This window comes from Rhamphochromis sp. 'chilingali' (genome assembly GCF_963969265.1).
Source record: "Rhamphochromis sp. 'chilingali' genome assembly, chromosome: 11".
Lineage (NCBI taxonomy): Eukaryota > Metazoa > Chordata > Actinopteri > Cichliformes > Cichlidae > Rhamphochromis > Rhamphochromis sp. 'chilingali'.
The window spans coordinates 3,863,733-3,877,844 of NC_137938.1; positions in this window are offsets into that span (position 1 = coordinate 3,863,733).

The window sequence follows — 14,112 nt, forward strand, 5'->3', positions numbered from 1 at the left end:
CAGCAGAATTCTGCTCATTCAACTCTTTTCAGCAAAATTTTCAGTTTTTTCTGCTGTTTTCAGAAAAAAACATTTTTCAGCAAAATTCTGCTGATTGAACTCTTTTCAGAAGAAATTTTGCTGATTGAACCCTTTTCAGCAAAATATTCAGAGTTTTCACCTCTTCTCTGCCCAAATTCTGCTTATTCACCTCTTCTGAAACATTTTCAGCCTTTCCACCTCCTATCAGCACAATTCTAAGCCTCTTCTGCTCATTTCAGCACAATTGTCAGTCTCTCCACCTCTTCTTTGTGAGAATTTCTGTGGCGCAGTGAGATGAGAACCTCCCTTGAGTACCAGAAGGGCCAGGTTCGAATCCCGCTCAGGGCAATATTTTTTTTGTTTTTTTTTCAACTTTTTCAGCTTTTTTCAGCAGACATCCTCAGCATAAAGGCATCCACACAGCATTTTCGCAGGAAATGCAATTTTTTTCTAGTTTCTGTTGATTTAAGGTCAGTTATGTTTATTTGAACTGAGTTAATTATAGAGTTGAGTTTCTTATTTGTTTCTTTGTAAATATTGTTGGGCCACAAAATGGTGAATAAATCACTTGCTACACTGGACAGCATCAGTCTCCTGCACTTCTTTGACCGCTTAAGTCGAGTCTTACCACACCTCCTTTAACAGTATCACAGTATCAGCTTAAAGCACTTGTTGCAGGCGGCTGAGTTTGCATCTTTTGCTGTGAAGTACAGCCAGACTTTTGACCGCTTCGTCTTGGGCATTTTTAATCTGTAGCTCTGCTCTAAAAGGACGTACGTACCTGGGCCCGCCTACTATCCTCGGAAACGTAAAAGGATTGGCTAGAATTCAAAGTGTGTGACATCGCAGGAAAAAAAAGCACCGAAATAAAGCACCGAAATGTGCGCTGCTTTTCGGTCTGGTTACTACCGTTTATGTCAGGACCGGTGCCATCATGGCACCAGACACTGGTACCCATCCCTACATTTGAGTTGCATTAAAATTGAATTGAATTGAACAACTCTACTGGAAATCATCTTACTGGTACACCACAAAAACTATTCATGTGTTTTCCAAGAAAATCATTTTCTTCCTCCAAAACACAGAATTAAGATAAGGTTGGGGTCATCACAGATAATGACTTAGGCTTCAAAGTTAATTGTTCCTCTTTGATATAGCAATCAGAATCCCAAACATGCAATTTACACAGTGATTACTCAACGATTACCCAATTCGGGGAGGTTGGAGCATATCCCGAGACACCCTGGACAGGATGCCTGTCTAACACAGGGCCTTTGTGGACAAGCATATATTTATGCTTTGGTGGTGAGTCAAATGGAAATTACGCTGCAAGCAACTAGAGCTTTGGTACTATAATAACTGAGGAGAAGTATGTGTCTAATTATAAGTTATATCTGTGATTTTTCTCTTTGCCTAGTTGGAATTGGGATAGTTTTCAACACTGAATTTCCCCCAGTTAACATTTTGCATTAGACTTATTGCATTTTTTTTACAAGTAATATAATAAACAGATCATTTATAACAGGAAGAATGGAATAATTTGTGCAGATTTTGTCACGCTGCACTGAATGTCAATGGCATCTGTGTTATATAAATACACTTTTCCTAACAAATAATAAACAACTTATTTTGTCATTTAACACAACAGATGTATAGTTGCTAATTTCATTTGGTCTTATTTTGTCCCAGGCCTTGGCTGGTGGCTTTGACTCGGGATGAGTGTGACTGCCTCACCTCAGGTTCAGGTGCACTTTAGATAATCCACGTCAGGTGTGCAATGACCATTTCTGACCACTTGGCAGTGCTGTACCTGAGCTGCGAATCCCCAAAGTCACTTTTGTACTATTGTAGGGTCGTTACCTTACAACATAAATTGCCAACTGCTGTTGTGATTTGGTTCTATATAAATGAAATTGAATGTTTACTGAGGAGCAATACAATAGATAAAGCCTGCCTGTTGTGAAAACACACTGTTTTGTGGTTTATTCTGATTTAGATCATCCAAAGCATGCACTGGCTAGACACATGAGGTTTTGACACATGCTATCTTTGCCACAACAATATCTAGAGTTGCTTAATTCATGCAGAGTGTCGGTATTACACCAGGACAAACATGTGTATGTTCACATCCAAAAGAAAGTTTTCAATAAATGCAGCAGCAAATGTTGAACTGTCTTCTGTGTACCTGACTGAGAAGGGAAACTAAACATTGCTCTGTCATGTTTGTGGTTTAAGAAATAAGATCTTTTGAATAGAACTGCATCTTATATGTCAGCTACCCCAGCACAACTAATGGGAAAGGTTAGCACATTATATTTTGGCAAGGCTCCTCTTAAAATTGGATAATTTACAAAACTATCATTAGAGGGTTAAGAATACTGGAACACCTTTTTCCTCTCATGTTTCCAAAGTCCTAAAATTATTGACAAAAGGAGTGTTTCCCTAAATCCAACTCTCACTGTGGCCCTGTTAATTACAACTAGTTAACGTGAAGTCCTCTGTCAAAACAGTGTCGACTGGGTGCCTGGCTTTTGAGGGGTAAAGTGGACACGTAGTAATTTAATTGAAAAACTGAGAGTGAAATCCTTCAGTGGTCTCAAGGGCACTGTAGTAATATTCGGCCACCTGCATATCGATGCACTGGCTTAAGACCAAAAGAGGTTTTATGCCACAAAGGCCACGAAATGCCGGAATTAAATCTCTTCATGTGATTCTGATAACATTGATGGCCACTCGCAGCCATTTGTGTAGATTAATTTCGTCACATCCATTGTTAATTAGCGGAGATTGGGGAGAAGCCATGATTATCAAATGAGCTTAGTGTATTTAGCTGTGACTAATCCCTTGCTTCCCTTGTTTATTGGATTTGATGAGAAAGACAGCGGTGAGTCAGCTGGAGAGGTGACAGAACAACTGGATTTACACAGCGAAACCACATGTAGGGTAGGGCTGAAACACAGACTAGACCTGCGTCAAATCTCCCTGAGATACATCACAAGGGTGCTGGCCTATGACTTGCACTTAGTTTTTCACAGAAAATAACATGACCACACATTTTCAGTCATTCCTGTAACAGGAAAGTAAAATTGAACATCATCATTTCTTCAGCATTAAACTTGAGATAATAAAAACCTCTGGGATTTACATGAAGCTTTTATTGCTAGCTATTCCATTATTCATTCACTGACTGTATAAAAAATGTGTCTCCACTTCCTCCCATGCTACAAAAGTAAAGCCAAAATTTCCCACTTATGGTAGCAAAAAAAAAAAAAAATTCTGGCACAACTTCACCTGCTTCCAAGGTGCATGGAGAGGATAAAAGAATACACAAAGCAGGAACTCCAGCAACACTTGAGGGAAGATGAACAACTTAAATAATAGACCAACGCGGGGGGTGACATAACCCCCACACCTCCCCTCCTCCTCATCAGTAATGATCTAGTCCGGTATTTACTTGGGTGTGACTTAGCCAATTAACCAATACCTACCTATTATATGTCAGCTGACCTATCTGTGAAGTTCTGACTGGTTAATTTGAATTTATTTTCTGTTTCCTGTCTTGTATTTAAGCAATTTTTACAATGTTTTACTATGACCCTGATGAAGGCCACTTATGGTAGCTGCCATCTTCAATTTTTGGAGCAAGATGGGTACTGCGAGGTAGTGGTTTGGGTTGAAGTCACTGTTTTGAACTCCCACTCACACACCCCTCTACACTTTTTACGTATTCAGGCTGCTGCAGTTTTAATTATTTCTGTCTGTGATTTTACTACAACTGCACATAACTTAAATATAACCACTTTGCTATAATTGACACAGCTACCATTAAGCATTAATCTAGCAGAGTAGCTAGCTGTCACAGCTATCTCCTTTTTACAAATATAAAAACAGCCTGAAAGAGTCAGTGGAACTGAAGAAATTAAAACAAATTATCAAACAAAAATATAGAGAAAACATCAAAAGAACCAAACAAATGGTGTTTTCACTTAATTTAATTTAATTTCAATTGTTCTGCAGAAAGTCTGTCTCAGTGCAGCTCTTTCAGGCTTTGCAGCTACTTTGGTCCCTTTTGCTGTAGTTTTTAAGTTGATGCTTTTTGTGACAATTCCATATTTCTTTTCAAGGGTTTTGTCTGTGTGTGTGTTTAATTTTCTCTATGGCCATAACATATCCCTTTGTGCGTTTGTTTTGCTTTGAGGAAGGTTTTAGTATTAAGCTGCCTTCATAGCGTTTTTATGCCTCTCTTAGGCCATTCTGTGTCTTTGTAGTACTTTTGTACTATATACAGTTATAAGTGTCTTTGTGTTGTATTGTCATCATCTTTTGTTGTTTTGTTTTTGCGCCGTTGCCATTTTCACCGCTCATCAGTTTGACCTTCTTTGCATTTATTTTCATTTGTCTCTCTCATCTCTTTTTCATCTCTGTTTTATTATTATCTCTTTGTTTTCTAAAACCTCTTAAACCCCAATGCCCCCAGTACCGGGGTAAGATGGGGACTATTGAGTTTCATGGGCTGCATCGCCAGGTCTGTTACGTAAATACTCACTGATTTCGCTCTGCAAAAACACGACCCATTAAGCTAAAAAAGTTTTGACGATGTGTTTTCAGTAGGAGAAACGTTTTGTCACTCATCCAGGTGACTTCTTCAGTCTCAGCTGACTGCAGGTCTACAACCTTATAAACAGGACATTTGCACAATAACTGAAACTAGCCCACTGAAAGAACAATGGGCTGTGAGGTCAGTTTTTTCATCATTAATATGCAAATTGTCATGACCATTGATCAACAACCACTGATCAAAGCCAATTGATCAATGGCCACGAGTACAATTCACAGACAGTTGGGGAATATCTGCAATCACAGCATTGCAAGATAGTGGTAGATGTACCCTTAGGCCCCCTCCTCTAATCAGTGATGTTCTTTTTCTTTTCACCTAAATCCATCTAAACAAAGAGTGAAAACTGCCAAATCTCTGAGCGCCTGGCTATGTCTTCTCTAAAACCTCAGTTGCTGTATTTCAATTTAGCAGCATCAGTCTTTGCACAGATAGTGTGCAGATGTTGACTCATGATTTTTTGGAGTTTATTGTCTTGCAGCATGTTTTCAAAATACAAAAAAATATTTAGGTGAGGAGAAAGACTTATTTTTCTGTGTTCCATCCTCAGTTACTTGGACAAAGTAGCATCTGCTGCAATATTTACACCTCTGATGAAGCTTTATTACGATGATACCAAGATAGTTTACAGTTTGTAATTGCAGAGAAATACTTTATTTATTTTGGGCATGTCATTTTCACACAGGGAATGTGTAAATGACCCCTGAGGTTTAAGAAGTTAATCATCTTTTCAAAGAGAAATGTATTGTTCCACAAGGAAGCTCAAAATGAATGTTAATGTACAATGTACAGTACATTCGGATCTCCAACAGACATGTTTAAATGTGAATAAATGCAAATATGTTGATAGAATGAGAGTTAAATGGCCAGACCATCTGACAAAAAGGTCGTGTCCAAATTCATGGGTTGCATCCTCCTGAGGACCCGGCCTTCGCGGTCTACGTGGGCCGGGTCCTCAGGAGGTCGGGTAGGAAGTAGAGATGGACCGATCCGATATTACGTATCGATATCGGTCCGATACTGACCTAAATTACTGGATCGGATATTGGAGAAAAATAAAAAATGTAATCCGATCCATTAAATATCACGAAAGCACCTCACAAAACTTGCAACACGCCGTAACTCACCTCAGAACGTTAGCACGTTGGAGCAGTATGCATCACGTGATAGAGCGGCTGTGGTATGCGGGACCTGTCGGTGGTCTGGATAGCATGTGGAGCTTCGCTAGCAACCCGGCATTTCATCTCCGACAAAGTTATCCCGAGAGAAGTAAAGCAAGTGTGTAAGTCCATCTCTGAATGTTTGTAAAGCATTCCTGCGTTAAGCTTAACAAGCGACTGCCTCTTCTTGCTGCTACTTCAATCATGAAACTGCTTAACGATCAGCTGATCGGCTTTTCTGTCGCGAGTCCGTCTCTCTTGTTTGTTTTTGTCTCACTTTGCACCAGAAAGAGGAAACCAGCGGCTGAACAACAGCAGCACGTTTAAGCTTGATCAGCTGTTGTTAGAATGTATTTAATATTACTTTCTACACCAGGATCTTTTTCTACATAGCTGACGACTGGTAACTGTGCAGGGGCGGATCTAGCAAAGTTTAGCCAGGGAAAAGGGGGCACAAAGACATACTTTTCTTTCTTATTCTCATTTAAAATGTCGAGCTTTTAATAAATAATTATCTGACACCCAAAGTTTTAATTTGATGCAAAATGAATAGAAGTCAATTACTGTATATAGTGACTATTAAGTCTAAAATACCCTAGTAAGCTATAGTACTTTTTCCTTTGGGAAGGTACCATCTGTGCAGTCTGCAATTTTGTTGAAGAAAGATGTTGAATCTACTTAATATTTCTTGAAAAATAATTTATTTCTGTGCATTTTTTTCACACTGCATCAAATTAAGGTTGATTACGTCGATTAAGCATCATGAGGTGGAGCGTGAGGGGTGGTTCCCTATTTTTTATTTATTTATTTTTGTTGTTGTTGGGAGTTGGAACCCTATTAGTTAGGTTGCTTAATATTTACGCTAAGTACTCTTTAAAATACCAGAATAGTGAGGATGGTGTAGGTTTAAGTTTATTAGATTGATCAGTATTGCTGAACTATGAAATATTTTTTTTGCATACAGGCATAACAGAATAGCTTTAGTGTAGTTGTTGTTTTAAACTATGAACTTATATAAAAATGCAGCAAGATATTTAAAAAACAGTTTTGTTGATTAAAAAACACTATATCGGCTTCATATCGGTATCGGCAGATATCCAAATTTATGATATCGGTATCGGACATAAAAAAGTGGTATCGTGCCATCTCTAGAGGAAGTAAACGGCCGTGAAATTGGACGGTCTAGCCTTCTGATTAGCGTCACCGCTGTCTCGGTGGAGTTTAATAAACTCGGCCGTCTGCTCCTTGCTATCTAAAATATAACAGGGCACTGCCGTAAATTCTCGACCGGCTCATATTTCTGTTTAATCAGTTTTCAGTTTGGTGTTTATTCAGCTGTGTAAAAACCAAGGAGGAAACCACCCGGGGGATTAATAAAGTTTTATTTTATCTAATCTAATCTAATAACTTTAATCTCAGCCAAACCGATTTACTTACGAACAAATAAAACACTGAAAAAAGCCCAACAATAACATTTTTAGGTTGTCTAAGTGACTTATATATTACGTTTAACCCGAGCAGCGAAAGTCCGCGGTGATCTGAAAATGATGTGCCGGGAGTTGTGCAGTTCTCGGCGGCTTCAGTGACCCTCGAGCTCCCGGCTAGCTATCGAGCTGGTGGGTAGCAGACGTCTCCGAAAACGTCGAAGCACTTTTGCAAATATGCGATATCTTGATAAACTGAGCAGATATTTGATGTTTACACAGCTACATTCTCGCCTGAAAGTTTATTTTGTGACCCAGAAAGATTAGTATGAGTAATTTTAAAACTCAGTAGCGGCCGCCATTGTTGGAAACTGGAGTTTGGCTGGGCCGCGCTATGAATTCTGGGATATGGTAGGCCACGAAGGACACACCCGACCCATCCTTCAAATTCGGGGAAAAGGAGGACGCATTTGTCGGCTGCTTTCGGAGGAGTCTACGAATTTGGACAGCCTTCGGTGCGTCGCTGTGACGTAATCGGTCTACAAATGCGGCCTCAGGAGGATGCAGCCATGAATTTGGACACAACCAAAGTCTAATATCTCCTGATATACTGAGCCTGTTTGGCAGTCTTTTCCATAATTTGCACCACTGCCTCTAATTTTGAATGTCTCAAACTGAGTCATGTTTGAATGACATATGGTATGGATGCATCACCCATCACGCATTCATCTCATTGTACTGTATATCCTCAGTCACTCAGTATACTGATGACAGCCCAGACTGATCCGAGTAAAGCAGTGGTTTCCATGCTGCTAAATACACAGATTGTTGTAGATGAGCGCCTGAGTGCATTTCATCGCTGTTTATTTAGAGCTGTTCTCCTCCATCTGCTGATGCAGCCTCCAGGGTGTAACACCGTCAAGCTGCTCGATTGGCTGTTTCTTGGTGATGGACAGTCTTGCATGTGAGCAGGTGGCACCCCCCTGCACTGCCAAGTAACAGTGGTGTTCGCAAAGTCTTGATTGTTTTAAGACTTTCAAAGTCTTAACACAGGTCATTTATTTTTCAACTGTTTATTGTTATATATAATTTGATTTGTTCTTTACATCTACCAGAAAATTTTATAGCACATATTTTAAAGGTTTTTATTAAACAGCCACCAGCTGACAGGCAGGCTGACATCCTTCTTCTTGTCTGCCAACTCAAGCTTTTGCATATTCAGCATCTGATCCGTGTGTGTGTGTTATCCAGAACGGTGGCTTTGGTTTTGGACAGACTTTTTACAGAAGCTGGGAGTAGCTTTCTTACTGAGAGTATAAGGAAATACACTCACCACCCACTTTATTACATATACATTTTCAGCTGCATGTTAAAAGAAATACCATACACGTGGTCAAGATAACCTGGTAAACTAAGGAGCTTGGAAAGAAAAACAACTGCACTTCTTTAAGTTTCTTGAATATCACCTCTCACCTGAGAAGGTTCTTCGGTCCTAAAACCCAATAGTGGAGAGTCCCAGGAATTTAATCTGTAGTGGGAAGCTGTCCCTTAACAGGGTGGTTAACTCACTATTGATCACGCGCCTCAACGCATGAGCCAAGGTGTAAAAAATTGTCATGGGTGGTTATCAGCAGAGGTTTCAGGTGAAACCATTGGGAGATCTTTCCCCATCCTATCGTGTGATCTAGCGAGATCACCTGATCAAAGATGTGAGTGTGGACTGAGGTGTCTGGGAAGGGATTGCAAAACTGCAGTGTGGGTGGCAGACAGTTGGTGTTGTAAGCCACTCCCTCTGTTGAAGGATGGTCGTTCACAGTGGACATAGATGGCTTCTTTCACTCCTCCTTCAAACTATCTGTCTTCTCTGTCCAAAACGTGAACATTGGCATCCTCGAAAAAGTGTCCTTTGTCCTTTAGTTATACTGTCGAGTCTTGTCCTGTTGAGGTGGCTCCTGGTGAGGTGTTGTGCCATGTGATTATGGAGATGCTGTTTGGTTTCTCCAATTTAGAGGTTACTCTTGCTTGCTGACTATAGTAATACTACGTTGTTTAGCTTGTGTGGGGGTTTTGTCCTTGGGATTAATCCGTTTTCGTCTGCGGATGAGGCTGGGTCTGAAGCGCACTGGGATGTTGTGCTTAGAGAAAGAGAGTTTCTCTGATAAACCTACTACAAAAGAGATGACATTTTTTTCTGCTTATCATTCTACACCACCAGTCAAAACTGTTAACACACCTTCTCATTTATTGTTTGTTCTTTCTTTTCATGAGTATTTACATTGTAGATTCTCACTGAAGGCATCAAAACTATGAATGAACACATATGGAAATATGTATTAAACAAAAAGTGTGAAATAACTCATAACATGTTTTAGATTCTTCAAAGTAGCTACCACCGAGCACTTGTTGGCCCATTTGCCTTCACTCTGCGGTCATCCCAAACCATCTTGATTGGGTTTAGGTCAGGTGACTGTGGAGGCCAGGCTTTTGACTCATAGTGTATTTTCCAATAGTTGGTTTCTGACCTTCTTTCATGTGCATCTTTGCTGATTTGATGAAGGATCAGTTGGGATGATCACATGTTTCAAGAGCTTTCTTTAAATGTGTGTGCTCCAGTTCTTTCCCTTCTGTCTTAGAGGGAATGTTCTCTGCCCAGTGTTGCAGGGTCTAGGTTACGCCACATCTGTGTTCCAGAGGGTGGTGAGAGTCAAAGAGTTGGTACTGGCCTGTGTTTGTAGGCTTCTGGGAAACTTCAGTGTTGAGGTTTCCATTCTCCTCAATGCACACAGCACAGTCCTGAAATGGTAAAGTTAGGTCAAATTTATGTTTCTAGCCACTGAGTTAATATGAACAGTGAAGGCTTTTACTGCCTGGGCTTTGACTTTGACCCAGGTATCATCCATACAGCTGTACCAGTGGGTAAGTACTGTCCCTTTGAAAGAGCCCAGAGCTTTACTTTCCACTTCCACCATGTGACGCTTGGCTAAAATGGGTGATACTGGAAATCAATGTTCCCTCTAAGCTGCGCACTGCTGGCACGGTCTCTGCGCACAGAAAATCTGCGTTGCGCACAAAAAAAACCTCTCACCTGAATTGAAATTAAAATTAAAACTTTAACAATTCTGTTTTGCAGTGTTAGTCAGTGAGTGACTGGCTGCTCCCGTATGGGATCAGAACGATGCCACCTTATCCCAAAGTCCAGCCAATGATGCCATTCACATTCGTATATACGCAGCTAACCAACGTCGACAGGATATGACAGCGTCCTTATGTGCCGACACCGGTGTTTTAGCGAGCAAAGCGGCTGATGTGGAGTGAAGCCACGTTAATGACAACGTGAACAACCATTGGAGACGTGAGCAGGACAGACGGAAAAAGTGTGGACTTTATAGCAGTTTTTAAATTGTGTTGATCGGCCACGTAAAACCAGAGTTATGATAAAAATATCTGCAATGTTTGTTTTTCTTCCTGAATACTATTGTCGTTTATATTTACTGCAGGAAGAAACGGTAAAAACTGCGTTTCACAAGGAAAACGCTCGAAAGCCTGTGAGCAAAAACAGAACCAAAAACCCCAGCCTTTCCTACTGGTGGAAAAATGTACCATGTGGACCAATCAAAAAATGATATGGCAACATGGCATTTGGTTGTTGAGATACAGGAGGAAGTTTTAGGAGTGACGGCGGTTTTGAGATGTGAGAGATTTGCGACGTTTAGCGCAAATCTTGTGTAGTTAGTGTGTAGTTAGTGTGTAGTGTAGTCAATAGTTTTGTTGTGTGCGTCAGAACAATGAGGCAACTACTGAATGTTACAGGTGTTACAGCAGTGATACATCTCCTGTTGTCAGGCCTGCAGGTATCAGGCTGTTGTTCTCCTTTATCTCATAGTGGACAGAAATTATGTTTTGGAGCGGCACAAATAATTTGTGTGGATTCAGATTTGATGCAGAACAGCTGATTGTTCTGTAAATAGTTTGAAATGTTTGTTTAAAAGCGCATTGGCTGCATTTTAAAAAAAATTGCTGCAAAAAACTTTGCAGCTACCAGACCACATACTCATAATACAAGTCAGAGCTGCACAGGTCAATGATTAGATTTTTTTTACATTTTCATTGTAAGTGGGATAAAGCAGTTAATTAAAAGTAGTCTAACATAAATGTAAATGCTGTAATTTGATTATTTTAATAAACCATGTAAATTGGAAGGATCCAATGCTGGTGTGACCACAGTTCACACATCTGATGTCGCTCACAGTGGTCCAAGGGACCGCTCAGGGAGTTTGTGTGTTCGTCAGACACATTAAAAATTAGAGAGAACATTGGTGGCCAGGTGCTTGTTTCAAGTGGCTGCATTTATACTGTTAACAATGGATCGATTTGGGAGACGTTCTTTTTGGATCTTTGGAGAAGTCCATATATACAGAATACAGCATGTGTAGGTCAGTTACTTTTTACTTTTCAAGTAGTCGTAGACAACTGATGTCTGTCGTTTTGTACTTTCTTTTGGGGTCTCACCTTCAGGCAGTGCACCCCACCTTGTCGGCTGGTAATATAGTGATGTTTTGGTTTGTGATTGTGAGGTTGGATGAAGGAATTCTCACACTGGGGAGGATAGCTGAGACCTTCTTCCTTATTTTCTCTGCTTCAAGTTGTGTTAATTTATTAATCCTTATCAAAGTTTCTGTGCCTGTGATAAAATCCACTATGGGCAGCTTTTGTGGCGAAATGGTGAAATTGAGTCCTTTGCCTAGCACATTCATTTCAGGTTCAGCGAGGTTCCTCTTTTTTTCCCTCCACTTATACTGGCTGCCTTTGATTCTGATGTCTTGTCTGTTCCTGTCCAAATGCTTTAGGCACTGACACAGAATGGAAAATTTTTGTTTGCAATGTATGAAACTTCTGAGGTTAATAAAAATATAGTATCCCTGGCCAAAACTGGGCAGACTTAAAAATAAAGTGTTATTTTAAGTACTTTAAGTGCATTTTCAAAAAATGTTTCAAAAAACATTTTCAGAGCTCAAGGCAGCTCTCTGTTTTGTTACTATGTGACCTGCAAGTGAGAACAGTCTCTCACATGGGACAGAAGTGACAGGACTAATCAAATACAGCTGTGGGTGGGTCCCTGCTCGACTGGACCACCACTGCAGCACAGTCCATCTCGCTGATGGTGGATTCTGCTCTGTACAAACTCAGGGCCCTGTTACACAACGCTTCTACATATGAATCTGTAGCACATTTTCTAACCCCCTATCTTCTACCACTGATAGTGGTCTACAGTCCAGAGCAATCAATTAATTTACTAATTTTGGTCAGTCATTTCAAGTTTGGGCTGCCGACACCTTTGGTTGGAACTCATACTCAACTCAAAGCTTTAACAGCTCCCACAGTTTCTGTGCTCGCTGCAACATGTTTTGCATTTAGAAGGTACCGTAAGGTTCAAGTGCTTCATGGTACGCAACTACTTTTTGCACAGTTTGCACAAAAACACGCTTTCATCAAAGCGTCCGTCGGGTAGTCTTTTGAAGTGGAATTTGTCTCTAATCAGTCTTGCAACACACTTTCTTCTGATTCTTCCATTTTTGTAGCTGTGTGCATCAGTACAACTGTATGGTATAGCAGGAAATCGTGCATTGACAAAAATTTGCCTTTGCTTGGAAGCAAAGTTCGATTAAATGGGTTAATATTTGTAACACGTTATTTTCAAATTAATTAATCGCAATTAATGCCTTAAATTCCCACCCCAGAGTACGTTAAAAGGAGACAATAAAGGCAGCGATGAATCACATTTCTTCCTAAGAAACAGCTCCACGACATAAGGTCTAATTTATCTCATGACATACTGTGTTTAGATGTAAGAGGGTGTCTTACTGGTAGGCATTAAAGTGCAGGACTAAAGAGGCAAACACCCCACGGTGTGTTTTACTGCACAGTAGACAGGTCAGGTGTAAACATGACTCCATAAAAGAGCTCTGAGTGAAGATATGTGCAAAAAATCCCAAATGAAATGTCACACCTCTGAGAACATTTGGATATGTTTTTGATGCTAAATGTTGTGACCTGCTTATCAGTGAAACTCTGAACTACAACAACAAGACAACGCTGCTGTTTATAAGCCTGAAAACGATCCAGAATGTGTTTTGAAGCAGGGACACACACTGTGAGATAGTGATGGGAATTTCTTTTTTCCTCTCGTACTTTTTTGGAATCTTCTCAGGCTCAGCGTGGTAGATAATAGCTTTCTGGGGACAAGTATGAGGAACAGGGGACACTAATGAATTCTTGTAGCACATCTGCTGGGGAGCTCTCCACATGCCAGCTATTTACAGGAGGCTGATGGAAAGCTGTACCATCCTCATGCATTAATTGTTGATGCTGCCAGATGCTAGCCCAGCCTCCCAGTGTGATGGACAGCTATTGTCTAAAAGAGGAAAACACAGTATTATCTAATGGACAGTGCAGTGGTTATCTTCTGAATCTGATTTTTTTTTTTTTGTCATTTCACTCTCTATTAGTTTAATTTGTTCATTGATCCCCTCAGCACTCCCTATCATTCAATCCAAATTCCTAATTATTTGGGTGGAACAGAAACTGGATTGGAATTGACTGTTCTAGAGGTGTCATTCTTATTAAGACAAGAACATATTTGTTCCATCACTTGTAGCTGACAAGACTGTCACAGTTCACAATGTCAGTATTTAAATTTGATCAAACTAAAAGAGGAAAGAGTCACAGACCAGCTTTCTTAGGGAAAACTAGCTTCTTTTGGAATCACATGAGACATTTTTCTCTGAAATGACAGACCTTTGCGTCTCTATGCATACAGCTTTGTGTATTCCCCTATATACTCAGTCTTTCAGACAGACCATTAGCCCTCATTATCATCCACCCATCAGCCTCT